The sequence below is a fragment of the Spermophilus citellus genome (assembly GCF_964194105.1).
Source record: "Spermophilus citellus genome assembly, chromosome: 4".
Classification (NCBI taxonomy): domain Eukaryota; kingdom Metazoa; phylum Chordata; class Mammalia; order Rodentia; family Sciuridae; genus Spermophilus; species Spermophilus citellus.
In genome coordinates, this window is record NC_138185.1 from 17,057,411 (window position 1) to 17,074,623 (window position 17,213).

General features: G+C 39.1%; 1 protein-coding gene across 9 annotated transcripts in view; it reads left to right on the plus strand.

Moving 5' to 3' along the window:
* The window catches only part of PTPRT (protein tyrosine phosphatase receptor type T), a gene marked incomplete at both ends in the record, with an annotated part of 1,075,443 nt that overhangs the window by 939,361 nt on the left and 118,869 nt on the right, over positions 1 to 17,213 (plus strand). The window lies entirely within an intron of this gene.

Sequence of the window (17,213 nt, forward strand, 5' to 3'; positions counted from 1 at the left end):
AAAAATATGCCACTATGAACTGAATTTTTAAATTTTCAAATTGTTTCACACATATGGTGTAAGGTAAGTGAGTCATGAACTATTACTGTCCTTGTTCTGGATGCCCAGGAAAGGGAGGCTCAGAAACTGTCTCTCCAAAGTCCCTTGGCTGATATCAAGTCCAGACTGGAAGACAGACCTCTCAAGCCATGACCACTTCCAAGTCTTGGCCAACAGACATGTGACATCTTGTCAAGATTGAGTCCTCATGCAAAGCTAACAAAGGACCCCAAGCTAATCTAGGTGGTTAAGACTTCATGGTCAGCCCTATCCAAAGGAGAGCTCCAGGACTCTTAACCTAAGAGGCTGGTGTGGTGATCAGACGGTGGCATTCGCTCTTATCTTCCAACCATGCTGTAAGCTTATTCTTTTCTAGACCTAATACGCTAGTTACCCCAATCTCTGCTCCAAATAGGGGAATGCAGGAAATCTAAAAGGATATTTATCAGGGACAAAATTCCTCCATATATTATATAAATTGCAGGTGGAAGAAATCCCAACTTGCAAAAATCACCTTAGGTATGGTCCATTTGGGATGATGTAGATCTATGAGAAGATGAAGGAAGAAAGAAAACAAATATTTATTTGCCACCTTCTACACTTGCAGCCACTCTCTCTCATTTCATTCTCACCACAGTCTTGTAAGATTTGTGTTATTATTGTACCTGTTTTATAGGTAAGGCATCTAAAGCCAAATGTGTTTGGTTCAACTGCCCACAGCCACACAGCTTGTCCTGGATGGACCCAGGTCTGACCCATGATTCCTAAGCTCAAGGGCAGCACAGAATCCACCTGGGGAGATTTCCAAAATACATGTACATGGTCTCCACCCTCATCCACTGAATCAAATTCTCCTTGGGAATGCCAGGGCAGGGACTGAAGGCTATAGATTTTGTAAAGCCCTTCAAATGGTTCATTTTTCAGCATTTGCACTTTTGTTCTCTCTCTCTCTCTCTCTCCAATTATCTGAACAATTTAGAAGTTCACTTCAGATATAACACTTCACCTGTAGAGAGATCAACAAGTTTCCTAAGAACTGGGGCACTCTTCAACACAACCACGATAACAGTATCTTAACCAACAAGGGAAACTTGATTCAATGATATCCAATATACCTATCCAGAGTCAAATTCTCTCAATGTCCCCAAATGTTCTTTATTGTTGTTCATTGTAATTCAGGCTCCAATCCAAGGTGCTCACACTGTGTTTGGTTTTCTTGTCTCTTTGTCTCCTTTGCCTATAGAATAGACTTCCAAACTTTTTTTTTCTCCAGGACACTGATATTTTTTTTTCAAAGCCTGGGGGCAGTTTTCTCATAAAATGGTCTCCAATCCAGATTTGTCTGATTTTTCCATCATGGTAACATTCAGGTTAAACATTTGGGTAAAAATACTACATATGCGATGCTGTATACTTCCCTTTGGATCATACCAATAGACACGAAATATCACTTTGCTCGTTATTGACGATGCTAAGTTTGAGCACGTCTTAAAGATGGGTAATGGCTTTTAAAGACAAAGCCTAAGAGTCTACTGATTATTTTATGAGCAAATATTTAACTTTTGCTTTCCTTGGAGGTCAGAGAAAATCTGTGGTCTGCTTAACCAAGCAACCAGTCCTTTTTCTACCTTTAGTCCAGGTGAACCACACATTTCCTAGGGCCTGGGAAAGGGGATTTTGATGTAGACCAGGAAGGGCAGAGAAGGGGCCATCAAATAAATGAGGTTGGGTTTTGAAAAAAGGCCCATCCCGAGCTCACTGAGGCTCCACTGTACTGGACCGGCTCTAGCTCTCCTGCTTCTGGCCCAAGGGTCAAGAAGTTTGTTTGCAAGAATAGCTGATTAAAAACACTGACCAACTATTACCTATTTATGCTAAACCTTTCCTATACAACCAGCCTCTGCACACACTCTTTTCATTTTGTGGAATTGCCATGGGAGGACTTTGAATGACAGAGATTATGGTCAGAGATGTATGTCGATCATTTTGGCTCTAAAATTATAGGCATTTGGTCTCAAGCTTTCTGATCTTAAATGAAAACAACCTGGGAGACTGTAATTTCTTGGGTTTCAAAGGGAAATATCACCACTGTTTTCACCATGCACCAAAACTTAGACCCTTAAAATGAAAACACCCAAGATGAAGATAAATTAGCTAATCAGAAAGGAAGAAGAAAATATCCAGTGGGACCTAATTAGAGAGCTTAAAGGCCAGGGACAATCTTTCCAAATGATAAGATATCTATATGTGCACATTTTATGTTTAAAACGCACACACATATACATCTGTGTACAAACACACAGACATGTATACACAACCATATTATGTTTATATATGTTCTTTCATTTTAATAATATTACTTTTTAAAAAGCAAAAACATTAATTTTGTTTTTTATATACTCGATTAATATGAAATGAAAAATTGCATGTATTTGAATCACTGAATATGTTAGAACCCTCTGTATGTATTTGGTATCTTCAACTGCAGCTATAAACCCACACTGAGGATTTTTTTCAATGCCCTCAAGTGCATCAGGTAGCTTTTTAAATGCCCTGTGGAACCACTGGGATGAGATTTGAGGGAGGGAAAAAAAAGTAAGTAATGCTTACACTGGAGATGTAGAAATTGCTTCTGAAATCACCCTGATGTATGTAAAATTGAATCTATTTTTGTGACATTAGGGAAGTGACTGTCTGGCTTCTGCCTCAGCATCTTTAAGAGGCCTTGAGATTATGTGCAAATGTTGCGCAGCACTGAGGGGTAGGGCCCAGGCAGGGTTGCTGCATCGGAAAAAAATATAAAAGAACGTGCTTTGAGCAATTAGTTCATTATTGGACAGGTAGGCCCTTGCCTAATTCAAATTCTGCCTTTTCCTGCACAGGTTCATTTTCTGGGGTTTTCTATTCCAAGTGACTGCTAAGTTGGGTGACATGTATTCAATCAAGGATCCCAATATTGTATAGGGACAATAACCTCTGGGCCTCAAGGGTGACAGAGGCTTTGTCTGGTAGGAGCTGTTGCTGTGGAGAGCTTTGGCATTCTTTAAAAAGGAGTGTATGTCACATTTCAAGGACAAACAATGTGCATTGTTTTCGAGTTAAAGAAATGCTAGCTTTTATTAAGTAATCTCATTTGATCCTACAGCCCTGTGTACTTTTTTTTTTCTCCCTCTGATCTTCTGTTCCCTGGAATCAGTTTCTGGGTCTTTCTCTGGGTGCTCTCCTTATTTATCTGGGCTTAAGTCTTCTTCTTTATCTCTTGTATTCACATGTCATCTTCTCCTTATTCATTTTCAGTCCAAACAAAACTGCTTCAGAACAAATCCCTGTTGAATCCTCTAACACCTTAGCTGTCTGCCCTTCTCAGACTGCGTGTGACCAACTCCCTTGTTTGCTGGGTACCATTAGTTAACGGTCTTTATTTTTATGCTTCCACTTTATTGAATCTTTCACCATCGGATGTGCAAAGGCAAGCCATCTCCACACATCCCAGATGTGGAGCCCTCAAACACCCTGCTGAGGCAGGAAGCAGGCATGAATGGGGGAGGAGGTCTTAGAGGTGGGATTCAATGACCATTTTCTCAGTGCTTTATACCTGGCTGCCAAAGGCTGTGAGTCCTGGGGCAGTTTGAGGAGAGTAGTTTCAGAGATAAATAAGTTTTAGCATTGTCTCACAGAAAACAGATTTTTCTGTTTACAAGTTCATCATAGTTTACATCCTTCTGCAAGACACATAAGCAACAGATCCTTATGCCTGTGTTATAAAATGGCTTGTAGGGTGATTTTTACCCCCATTCTGCAGATGAGGAAACTGAGGTTCAGAGGGACTCCCCAGTCCGTATCACACAGGTATTTGACAAGTCATGATGAAGATCCATTTTCCCTGACATCAGAGGCTCTCCAGCTAGTTCTGCAAAGAACTGGAGGAAATATCCAAAAGGGGGACCTGAATAAAACAATAGAGGGGAATTGAATAATGAGGATCAGGAAAATATAAATGAAAACAATAAGATCAAGACAAGGATACATTAAAATGTAATTATATTCTAATTGAATCTCAATATGCAAGCTGGTAACTTTTAAATTCCAATTTGGCTCTGAGCTTTTTGTACCAAAAACTCTAGGAGGAGGATAAATTATATTGGATACCACTATGTGCCAAATCTTCTGCTTTATATAAATTCTATTCTTCAACTTTCTAGTGACCCTATAAGTTAGACATTATTCCCATTCTGAAAATGAGGAAACTGGATTTCAGGGAACCCAAATAAATAAGCCCCAAATCACACAGGACAGAAATAGCAGAGATGACGTTATAAAGCAGAGATGATGTTATAAACTGAATAGGGTTATCTGACCCCAGATCTGGAGTTCCTGGTTCTGTGCCATGAACAGTTACCAAGCACTCACCAGTGTCACTGAGGGAAGTCTGAGGGTCATGAGAAAGGATAAGTCCAGTGCCCTCCCCATGGGTCAGCTGCCTCCACAGCTTTATTCTGCATGGAGCCCTGGAACTGGGCACCCCCAACGAGCTAGAATATCAAAAAGGTGCTGGGCTCTGAGATAACCACCTCAAATAGGCATCTCAGTGTATCCCCCACAGTCTATATGATTCCTACCAAACCCATTAGACAGTTAACTAATGCTCTCAGATATTCAGAGAGCCTCCTGTAGCTGTATAAAGAGGCCTGGACCCCAAGACAGACGCTCTCCTCTCAAAACCGAACATCTCTGTCTTTTCTCCAAACTTCAGCAATCATTCCACCATGAAATTGGGTGAAGGAGAAGAGATGTCAAAGTGAAATAGCCCCCCTGGCTGGAGGACAGCGCTTCTTCCTAGGTCCTCTCTTCACCCAAGCTCCTACTGCAGGAGGCACCTGCCCAGTGGATACTCTCCCGGACAGCTTCTGTGGGAACTGTTTGACCAGGAGCTCTTAGGAAAGTGGTGGTACCATCCTCAGGCCTTCCTAACCTGGACCAATCCCTTGGGAGTTACAGAAAGATGAACAAATGGTCCCTGCCAACAGAGATCTCACAGCTGGGCAGGGGAGATGTAGGGTCCCACAAAGAGCATCTTTGTTGTATTATTTGTGCAGTAGCCATCTGCACAAAAAGCCACAGGATATTTCCCCTGACTTTGTGACCAAATTACACCTCCTGGTGAGCATGCAGTAGCCTTAGGAGATATTTGCTGCCAAAGAGGGAGTGGGCCCTGAAAACCAAGGCCCCTGGATGTCCTTCACTATACAGATTTCATGAAAGGGTTTATTTTGGAGGCAGGTCAGGGAATGTCCAGCTCATTACCCTCATGGGACAGTTCAGCAGAGATGAGGAAGAGAGAAGGAAGCACCAAGCAAAATCCAGCAGGAATATTTTAGGATCATGTTATGTAACCAAAGCAATTCACATAGGAAAGACAGACCAGGAATTTAAAGATGAAGTGAGGGTTGCTGGGGTTGTGGTAAACTTCCTGGGTGGTTTCTCTATCTGCTTCACTTCCAGTGAGGGCACTAGAGAAATGTCTTAATCTTCTGGAATACTGTTGACTATGATGTGTGATGTTGATGATTACTCTGTTTTAGGGGGATCTTCCCTTGGTTATCATTTTCCTACACACTTTTCACATATTATCTCTGCTACTCAAACCAGAGCAGCCAGGTAGGGATTATTATCCTGATGTTATAGATGACATCATTGCTACCCCCAAGGTTAAGGCTAAAATCCTAAGCACAATCTCTTGGGCTCTCCATGGTTTCTGACCATTTCTCTCCATACTCTGACCATTTCTCAGGTCTCTGGTCCATCAAATACTAATTGCCCATTTGTTTTAATATATGAGTGAGTGAATGAATGAATGAATGAATGAATAATAGAGTTGGAATTCACATTAAGATCTCCCAAGCTTACATCTGGTCCCAACTCTTCTCACAGTGAGTCCTGTCTCCCATTGAGCTGAATTCTGTTCCAAGTTAACTTTAATGCATTTGATTGTTTTTGCATTCAAGCATGTATCAGTCAGCAACCATGTGCTGGCCTTTGTCTGCCCTCTGGTGTCACATAGAGTAATGGAATCAGCCTTTCTCTTCCTGCAAGACCCACCCTGACCCCAGCTATTTAACTGCATAACTGAGGCCACCTGTATGCACAGGTCCTTTCTTGAGGCTAAATAGCTCCCATATCAGCCATCAGCCTTTCTCAGAAAACATTTCTGGTTTTCAATCTGCTCAAAATCCCAGTTAGGACTGCCTTGTTCAGTTCCAGTGAAGATGATTTGGGGATCCAAGTAACATTTCATCTATGCTGTTTCTTCTTGTTAGATCCAAGCCTACCATTTTATTTATTTCCAATCATGTCAGGCAATGGCCTCATTTAATCCTCCCAGTTTACAGTTTCAAAGTGTAATAATAACTATTCATATTTATGATACTTGTTAATCATCAATCAAGCATTAATGATATGCCCATTTCCATACTGAATGTTTTATACGCATCTTTATCACATTGGTATTTTGGGAAGATTAAATAAGTGTTGTGATTATCTCTGATAATTTAAAGGTGAGGAAACTGAGGCTTAAAAATAGTAAGGAACTTGTCTAAGGTTTCTTAGCTTTAAATAGCAGAGCTGGACCTCAAACCTGAGTCTAAACCCAGCTAAGCCCCATCCTGCCTTCTGAAAGGTAGATGTTATTGTCTCATAAATATAGAAACTTTACTCCACAGATATTGAGTTATTTGCTTAAAACAATCATCCTCAAAGCAAAGTCTTCAAATGAATAGTACTAGAATCACTTGGAGACTAGTTGGAAGCAAATTTTCAGGCCCCACCTCAGAACTATAGGACCCAAACCTCTGGGAAGAGAGCATCAGAGTTTTAATAAATCTTACAGGTGATTTCAAATGCATGTTCAAATTTAAAATCACTGGCTCAAAAGAAAACCAAGACTGTCTGACTCCAAACCCCTTTTTTCTGGGCTAAGCTGTCTCTGATAACAGCGAGTTGCAGACACTCTGAGGAGAGGGCTCTAACCGCCCCCTTCCCAGGGAGGATACTCCAAAGGACAACCAGGATTCTGGTCCTGAAGGCTACTAATGCCCATCAATCGGTATGAGGCCACCAGAGTTCCCTCTCAAGCCACCTCAGAGATTTTTCTCTCCTTTTGCCTGAACAGTGAACAATCTGAGAGCCAGAATAAAAAGAGTGGAAATTTACAAGGAAATGCAATGAGTCACCAAGTGAAACCAAGAGCTCAGTAGAGCATCATGCCGAGGAATGAAAAATAAAGCAAAAGTTCTGTTTGTAGGAGCAATTATATTTTCCAGGATTAAATTGAATCTAGGAGAATTGAATGTTACAATTTTGCCACCTTCTGCTTTATTGAATATTGTACAGGAATTATTGAATATTTTGCTATCATCCACTTGACTGACAGATTAAAGGATGCACTTATTAAACTCATAGCAATCCAAAATGGAATGGAATGTTTCACACCTTGGAAGTGCAAAATATAAATTTAGGTAACCCTTGAGAAAGGAGGCAAATTGTCTAGTACAAATGCTAAGGAGTTAAATTAAGACATGTTTCAGTGAAGCATATTTGACTCAAAAAGGGATAATAATTATGATATAGTCAAGATTAAAAACCAAATGTCACCTGATCCAACCTCCTCACCTTAAAAATGAAGACCTGAGTCCCAGAGAGTTTTCTCAAGATCACTCACTCCTCATGTCATTAATGAAATCAGGGTTAGATTTGGAGTTATGGCCATTCTAGTCTTTGTTTCATGATCTCCTTCAAAGGAATGAAATACTGTACATACTGTATAGTCAATAGCAGTTTGTCATGTAGTAATTTCTGTGGATCCCCCAATCTGGATTTCTGCACAAATATAACGTTCTCAAATTGAATTATACTTTTCATCTCCTCGTTATGGGAATAGCCGAGGTGTTCCTTTAAATATTCATTGAATGTCGACCGTATGGGAAGTATTGTAGGAATTGTAAGGATAAATAAGACGCGGTCTCTGCCTTCAAGGATATGACTCTCCTCCAGGAGGAGACCTGTAAGTGGATTAGTTTCAATCAATGTGATAAGTGATGGAGAAAAGGCGCGTATAGCGTTCCGGGAACACTGATCAGAGGCTCAGCAAGTGATTAATTCTGCCTAAGTGAGTTAGAGAATACTATGTAGGGAGATGGGTTTTGATTTAAAGGGAGTGCAAGGGAAGGCTTGTCCCAGGTAAAAGGGACAGCACCTTGGAAGTGTAAGGAACAGAGTGGGTGCTAGCAAGTGGGTTCAGAGCCTGGGAAGTGTAAGGAACAGAGTGGGTGCTAGCAAGTGGGTTCAGAGCTGGAAACTGCCTCACATCTGTGGCCAACTCGAAGTCATTTTCCAAAAAAAAGATTAACCTACCTGAAATTTAGAGTGAAGCCAGTTCTAGGTGTTCTTATGTTTTGTTGGAACCTGGCCTCGTTCTTTGAATCATAACAGATTCATTTTTGCATTGTAGAGAGAACATTTTATCAGATACAGACCTTCACTTTCATTGTATGCTGGCTCAGCCATTCCCTCTCAATACCCTTTGAAAAGGACTCAGTAAAGAGACAAAGCTGAAGTTGCTTTTGACAATTTGTGCTAGGCCACTGCATCTTGAGAAGAAAATAGAATTATTTTCTACACCTCACAGGTGGTCCTGAATTATAACAGGGCACTTAGGAAGTGCTTGTTAAAGTAATCAAGGATGAGGAAGAGATGCGGCAAATGTAAATAAGTAGTTGCTAGGTAGCAGAATAAACCAAGCCTACAGACCATTTTTCTCCTCTCAGCTCAAAGCTATAGCCTTGATAACTTAAAAACACAGATTATTCTACTAGCTACCGTTTTGTCAGTAATTACTGGACGAAGCACTTTACATACCTCATTTCACTTAATATTCTCAACAACTGCGTGACACAAGGAAACTGAGGCTTGGAGAATTTACGTAATTTTCTCAAGGTCTATGAAGAAACCAAGTCTGGGTTGGAACCAGGGATTCTATGGTTGACCTATCAGTAGTTCGTCCTCCTTAGAACACTTTCTTTGCTTGACATTGTTTCTCGCTTTCTTCCCCAAACATTTCTTCTTCTTGATTGGTTTCTCTTTTATTCCCAGCCTCTAACTATTGAAGCACCTTAGGCCTCAATCCTGGACTGAATCTTTTCTGCTTATACTCTAGATGAGTGGTGATGAAACAAAGAGGCCAGATTTGAAGCAGAAGAGGGGAGTTTAAAACTCAGCAGCTCACACTGAGGTACTACTGAGTCATTGAAAAGATGTCAGGTAGGCAGTGGATCTGTGGACTGGGGCTCAGCAGAGGAGTCTAGTCTGGGGAGGTAAACATTTGGCATCTTGTACACAAAGTGATTGAAGATGTTGCCATTAATAGGGACACTAAAGCCCACACATTGCCCATAGCCACTGCATAAGTCAATGAATAAACAAGAACTTCCAACCAAGATTTGCATGTAAGAGTCCCTCAAAAAAAAAAAAAGCAGTTGATTACAGCTGAGGGCATAATGTTAAAACAGGGGACTAGGCAAAGGGCTGTGTAAATGTGATGCACAAGTGTGAGAACCTTCTGGAAATCCACCTTGATCCTGGGGTGGAATTCAGTGAAGGAGCTAATGGATTAGGTCAGGTTGTTCTATGTTTGTCTAACCATCTTGGGTTGTAATAGGATCTCCGCATTCCCAGGAGAATATTCTGACAACACTTACAATTTGGCTTACATATTAGTGGTTGGGAGCAGATCTATATGCCTTAGAAAGTCAATGAAAGAAATACCATTACCTTAGATTAGGTAGAGGGAAGTGATGGGAGGGGAGGAGAGGGGATGTGGGGATAGAAAACATAGTAGAATGAAACAGACATTATTACTGTATTTATAAGTGTGGCTACATGACCAATATGATTCTGCAACTTGTACAATCAGAAAAAAAATGAGAAATTATATCCCATCTATGTATGACATACCAAAGTAAATGCATTCTACTGTCATGTATAACTAATTAAAATGAATAAAAAATTTTTATAAAAGAAAGTCAATGACAGAGCCATCAGGTTGACTCTCACCAAGATTAAAAAGTAACATTTGAGGAAATGGAAGCAAAGGGTGAGGCAGGCAGCACCCTGTTTACTGCATTACCATCTCCACTCTTTGGTCTCCTACATATTTGTGAAGAGGATGTCATAGTGTTTATTACCAGACAACTCTCACTGGGATGCTGTCCACGAGGTTGAGAGAATGGCCCCTACCACCAAACATCAAATACATCTCACACCCAGACTGGCCTCCAGAGAAGACATGTGTCAGGTGAACAGGAGACTCCACCAACCAAAATGGTAACTGGGTGGCATAAGCAAGAAATGGCAGTTCTACTCTCACAAAGCCCTTGTGTTAGGGAACTCAGGACAGGAAGCAGTGGTAGGCTTGGTATTTCCAGTTCACGTATGTGCATAAGCTGCCAAGAAAATGGTGTCTAGTGAGGAGAGGCTGTCCTGGCCCATTAACCATATGACCCATCTCTGTTAAGAGGATTTGCTTTTCACCTTTCCAACAATCTGAGTTGACTTTCTAATTACATGAAAGCTGGAAATGAAATAAAATTTCATTTTTCATTTTCCCTTAATAGCAAGGATACATTCTGCAGGCATACAGCACAGATTAATCTTGACAAGTTCCTCTGTCTCACCTCCCGTATCCAGCTCAACACTGAGTTTTAGTTGTTTGCTATCTTCAATATCTAGAAACCATGCACTTCCAACTACCTCATCCTTCAAAGTACTCATCTTCTCTAACCTCAATAAGATCCCTAGCCCCCAAACAATCCTCATATCCATCTCTGTCATACCCTTGCACATTTTTAATAAGAGGTGGGGAGTACTTTTCAAGGTAAAACTTAAGCTAAAGGCCAAAGTGTCTGTTCTTACTTTACATACAGAGCTGTTCACAGCTCCCAGGCTCTCACGTCTCCCTGAACCATTCTCTGTGATCCAGCCACACTCTCTCCTTCTCTCAGATATTAACCTTTCCAAAGTCCTATCACATGACTTTTGTCCATGCCATTGCTCTACCTAGAGAAGGAGTGAGCAACTACAGCCTATAGGTCAAACCCAGCCCGCTGTGTTTGTTGATGTAGAGTTTAATTGGAACACAGCCACACTTATTTGTTTACATATTTCTATGGCTACTGTTGTGCTACAGTGGTAGAATTGAGCATTGTCACAGAGATCTAAAATGTTTACCTGGTCCTTTTCATAAATGTTTTCCAAATCTTCACCTAGAGCACTGACTGGCTATATCCATACTTTTCCTCTATTTGACACTTTAGATCTCAGTTTGTGCATTTATTCCTTTCCTGACCTGACCCTCTTCTCCCATAATAAGATTGGTTTCTTTTTTAGATGCTATAACAGGATTGTGTTCCTTCATTTTTAGCTAAGCACTGACCTAAGTTTCTAAATGCATTTGTTTAAGATCTGAATCTTCTATTATATGGCAAGCTCCCAGAGGGGAATATCATTTATGGTTTGTTACTACCATATCCTAATAGGCAGCAAATGTAAGGAACAGAATAGATACCCCAAATCCTTTTTGATGGATGGAAAGATAAAGTAAGGCTCTGGATAGAAATTCTATATACTCAAATAAAATCAAACGGAATACTTAGGAATCTTGATATAGTTTATAACACACACACAGTTATCCTGTTGTGAACATCCAAAACTGGGTGGAAGCAGAAAAAATAATCCAGGCATGATACTTTGCCAATAAGATGCTACCTTGATTTAGCCTGCCTCCCACTCCCACCACCAACCCCAAGTATGCCAACAATGAAGGGAATTTTACAAATCCCTTTTTATGGTTCTTGCAAAAATTGGAGTTACTACTCAAAATAGCCTCAGTAAGTCAATCATTGGCTGGTCTAGGATGTAATATAATCACTCTTCCAAACATGTGAACAGGAAGAGATGTCATCAGATGGTCTTCAGAGCACAAAAAAATACAGGTAAAAATCTCATATGGGCTGTTATCTGGCTTTGCCAGTGGGAAAAAAAATAAGAAAACTAGTAAAGGAAGGCAGATAAAACAACAGATTATGGTTCTTTCATTGACTGGATGATCTCACAAGTAGCCTTAGAAATAAGACAACAGCCACCTGTGGGTCCAGTTATATGGGTCCAATCAGTATAGTCATGGAGGTCTGGCTTTCCCACACCACTTGTTTTGAGAGCCAAGATGTTTCTGTAGTTGTTGGAACCCACCTTCAAGGTAAAAAGGCAGGTTTTTGGCTCATGCTGGTTTTCTAGATGAGAAGAGGCCAGGGTGCAATGTTAGAAGATCAGCAGGAAGTAGAAATGGGTCCCTTGGGCTACTTCAAGAAGGCCAAGGAAAACATCATTGAGGAATTGGATTTTCAAGAATGAGAGAGTTGGTGTTAGTTGATGCAGAAAAAGAGAGACAAGTATTTTCTCTTTATTTTGGTGTAACATACCACATCAAAATTTAGTGACATACGTTCATGAAAACAGGGCTCCCGGGAGCAGCAGAACTGGCATGTAGCCAGTATTGTGGTGAGCGGCACCCGTGAGAGGGGCCTGGCTAGAGGAAAAGTGGGAAGTGACTAGACACAAGAGGAGGCCCTAGGCACTCAGGATTGGAGACTCACCCAGTCTGGGAGGAGCTGCTGCACAGTGACTGGTTCCCGCGTATTGACAGGAGAAACTTGACCTGGTGGGCACAGCGCCACCTACTGGAAGAGAAGTTAATCAAACTCTAAGACTGCATTTATTAGGGATTTTTTTTTCTTTTTTTCTTTTCTCTTTTTTTTTTTTTTGATTTGGGTTTTTCTTTCATTTTCATTTTTCTTTCTTGTTTTTTTAATTTTTTTTTACAAAATTTTTTTTTAATTTTTTTTCTTCTAATTTTAATTTTAAATTTTTTAATTATTTTTTTAATTTTTTTCTTTTTTTATTTCCTATTTTTTTCTTCTTTTGTCTTTTCATTTCTCTTATCCCCCCTTCCTTGAATTCTACCTGCTTACTCTCATTCTCTTTAGTGACTTCTTCCCTTCCCTTCTAATACCTTTCCTCCCAAGCATCAAATAAATTTATAGGAGTAAACAGTAACTCAGCAGTCAAACAGAACAAGAAGTAACATGAGCAGCTTCAAAAAGCAAGGAAGAAAAGGAGTACAAACAATGCAGGACAGCCTAAATATTCAGGAGGACCTAGAGTCATCAGAAAAATGGTCATATAAAGAACTCAAGGAACACCTTAGACAGATGGAATGGAACCTTAAAGAGGATACAAGACAGCAAATTCAAGCAGTGAAAGAACACATTGAGAATGAATTACATAAACAGATAAAAGAAGAAGTTAAACATCTTTATCAGGAGATAGAGATTATAAAAAAATAATCAAACAATAATTCTAGAAATGAAGGAAATGATAAACCAAATTAAAAACTCAACTGAGAGTATCACTAACAGAGTGGAGCAAGTAGAAGCCAGAACGTCAGATAATGAAGACAAAATATATCATCTTGAAAAGAGTCTAGCCAACTCAGAAAGGCTGGTAAAAAATCACGAGAAAAACATCCAAGAGTTATGGGATAACAAAAAAACCACACTTACGAGTCATCGGGATAGAAGAAGGTACAGAGATTCAAACCAAGGGAATGAGTAACCTGCTGAATGAAATAATTACAGAAAACTTTCCAGAAATAAAAAAGGAAACAGATATACAAATTGAAGATGCATACAGGACACCGAGCACACAAAATCACAGTAGACCAACGCCAAGACACATTGTTATGAAGATAGCCAATATACAGAACAAAGAGAAAATATTAAAAGCTACAAGAGAAAGGAGACAGATTACATTCAGGGGTAAACCAATAAGGTTAACAACGGATTTTTCATCCAGACACTGAAAGCAAGAAGGTCATGGAACAATGTATTTCAAACACTGAAAGACAATGGATGCCAACCAAGAATTCTGTATCCAGCAAAATTAAGCTTCAGGTATGACAACGAAATAAAAATCTTTCATGTTAAACAAAAGTTAAAAGAATTTGCAGCCAGAAAACCAGCATTGCAAAGCATTTTGAGCAAAACACTACACGAGGAAGAAATGAAAAACAATAACCAAAACCATCAGTGGGAAGTGCCTCAGTAAAGACAGAGGGTGAGGGAAAAGATAATCATAGAGAAACAAACTAAATTTTTTTTAAAAAGGATAAATAATCAAACATGGATGGAAGTACAAACCATATATCAATAGTAACTCTGAATGTTAATGGCTTAAACTCTCCAATAAAGCGACATAGGCTGGCATCATGGATTAAAAAAACAAATCCAACAATATGCTGCCTCCAGGAGACACATTTGATTGGAAAAGACATACACAGGCTGAAGGTGAAAGGATGGGAAAAAATACACCACGCACACGGTACTCATAAGCAAGCAGGGGTGGCCATCCTCATATCGAATAAAATCGACTTCAAGACTAAGTTAATCAAAAGGGATAAAGAAGGTCATTATATACTGTTAAAAGGAACCATTCACCAACAAGACATAACAATTATCAATATTTATGCACCAAATAATGGTGCTGCGACATTCATAAAACAAATTCTCCTCAAGTTCAAGAATCAAATAGACCACAACACAATAATTATGGGTGACTTCAACACACCTCTCTCACCATTGGACAGATCCTCCAAACAAAAGTTGAATAAAGAAACTATAGAACTCAATATCACAATCAATAACCTAGACTTAACTGACATATATAGAATATATCAACCATCATCAAATGGATATACTTTTTTCTCAGCAGCACATGGATCCTTCTCAAAAATAGACCATATATTATGCCATAGGGCAACCCTCAGTAAATATAAAGGGGTGGAGATAATACCATGCATTTTATCTGATTATAATGGAATGAAACTGGAAATCAATGATAAAAGAAGGAAGGAAAAATCCTACATCACATGGAAAATGAAAAATATGTTACTGAATGATCAATGGGTTACAGAAGACATAAAGGAGGAAATCAAAAAATTCTTAGAGATAAATGAAAATACAGACACAACATATCAGAATCTATGGGACACAATGAAAGCAGTTTTAAGAGGAAAATTCATCGCCTGGTGGTCATTCCTCAAAAAAAGAAAAAACCAACAAATAAATGAGCTCACACTTCATCTCAAAGCCCTAGAAAAGGAAGAGCAAAACAACAGCAAATGTAGCAGAAGGCAAGAAATAATTAAAATCAGAGCAAAAATCAATGAAATTGAAACAAAAGAAATTATTGAAAAAATTAACAAAACTAAAAGTTGGTTCTTGGAAAAAATAAATAAGATAGACAGACCTTTAGCCATGCTAACGAAGAGAAGAAGAGAGAGAACTCAAATTACTAACATACGGGATGAAAAAGGCAATATCACAACAGATGCTACAGAAATACAGAAGACAATTAGAAATTATTTTGAAAACCTATATTCCAATAAAATAGAAGATAGTGAAGACATCGATAAATTTCTTAAGTCATATGATTTGCCCAGACTGAGTCAGGAGGATACACACAATCTGAACAGACCAATATCAATGGATGAAATTGAAGAAGCCATCAAAAGACTACCAACCAAGAAAAGCCCAGGACCGGATGGGTATACAGCGGAGTTTTACAAAACCTTTAAAGAAGAATTAATACCAATACTTTTCAAGTTATTTCAGGAAATAGAAAAAGAGGGAGCTCTTCCAAATTCATTCTATGAGGCCAACATCACCCTGATTCCGAAACCAGACAAAGACACCTCAAAGAAAGAAAGCTACAGACCAATATCTCTAATGAACCTAGATGCAAAAATCCTCAATAAAATTCTGGCGAATCGAATACAAAAACACATCAAAAACATTGTGCACCATGATCAAGTAGGATTCATCCCTGGGATGCAAGGATGGTTCAACATATGGAAATCAATAAATGTTATTCACCACATCAATAGACTTAAAGATAAGAACCATATGATCATCTCGATAGATGCAGAGAAAGCATTCGACAAAGTGCAGCATCCCCTTATGTTCAAAACATTAGAAAAACTAGGGATAACAGGAACTTACCTTGACATTGTAAAAGCTATCTATGCTAAGCCTCAGGCTAGCATCATTCTGAATGGACAAAAGTTAAAGGCATTCCCTCTAAAATCCGGAAAAAGACAGGGATGCCCTCTATCACCACTTCTATTCAATATAGTTCTCGAAACACTGGCCAGAGCAATTAGACGAAAGAAATTAAAGGCATAAAAATTGGAAAAGAAGAACTTAAATTATCACTATTTGCAGATGACATGATTCTATACCTAGAAGACCCAAAAGGGTCTACAAAGAAACTACTAGAACTAACAAATGAATTCAGCAAAGTGGCAGGATATAAAATCAACACGCATAAATCAAAGGCATTTCTGTATATCAGCGACAAAACTTCTGAAACGGAAATGAGGAAAAACACTCCATTCACAATATCCTCAAAAAAAATAAAATACTTGGGAATCAACCTAACAAAAGAGGTGAAAGATTTATACAATGAAAACTACAGAACCCTAAAGAGAGAAGTAGAAGAAGATCTTAGAAGATGGAAAAATATACCCTGTTCATGGATAGGCAGAACTAACATTATCAAAATGGTGATATTACCAAAAGTTCTCTGTAGGTTTAATGCAATGCCAATCAAAATCCCAACGGCATTTCTTGTAGAAATAGATAAAGCAACCATGAAATTCATATGGAAAAATAAAAGACCCAGAATAGCAAAAGCAATTCTAAGCAGGAAGTGTGAATCAGGCGGTATAGCGATACCAGATTTCAAACTATATTACAGAGCAATAGTGACAAAAACAGCATGGTACTGGTACCAAAACAGGCGGGTGGACCAATGGTATAGAATAGAGGACACATAGACTAATCCACAAAGTTACAACTATCTTATATTTGATAAAGGGGCTAAAAGCATGCAATGGAGGAAGGATAGCATCTTCAACAAATGGTGCTGGGAAAATTGGAAATCCATATGCAACAAAATGAAACTGAATCCCTTTCTCTCGCCATGCACAAAAGTTAACTCAAAATGGA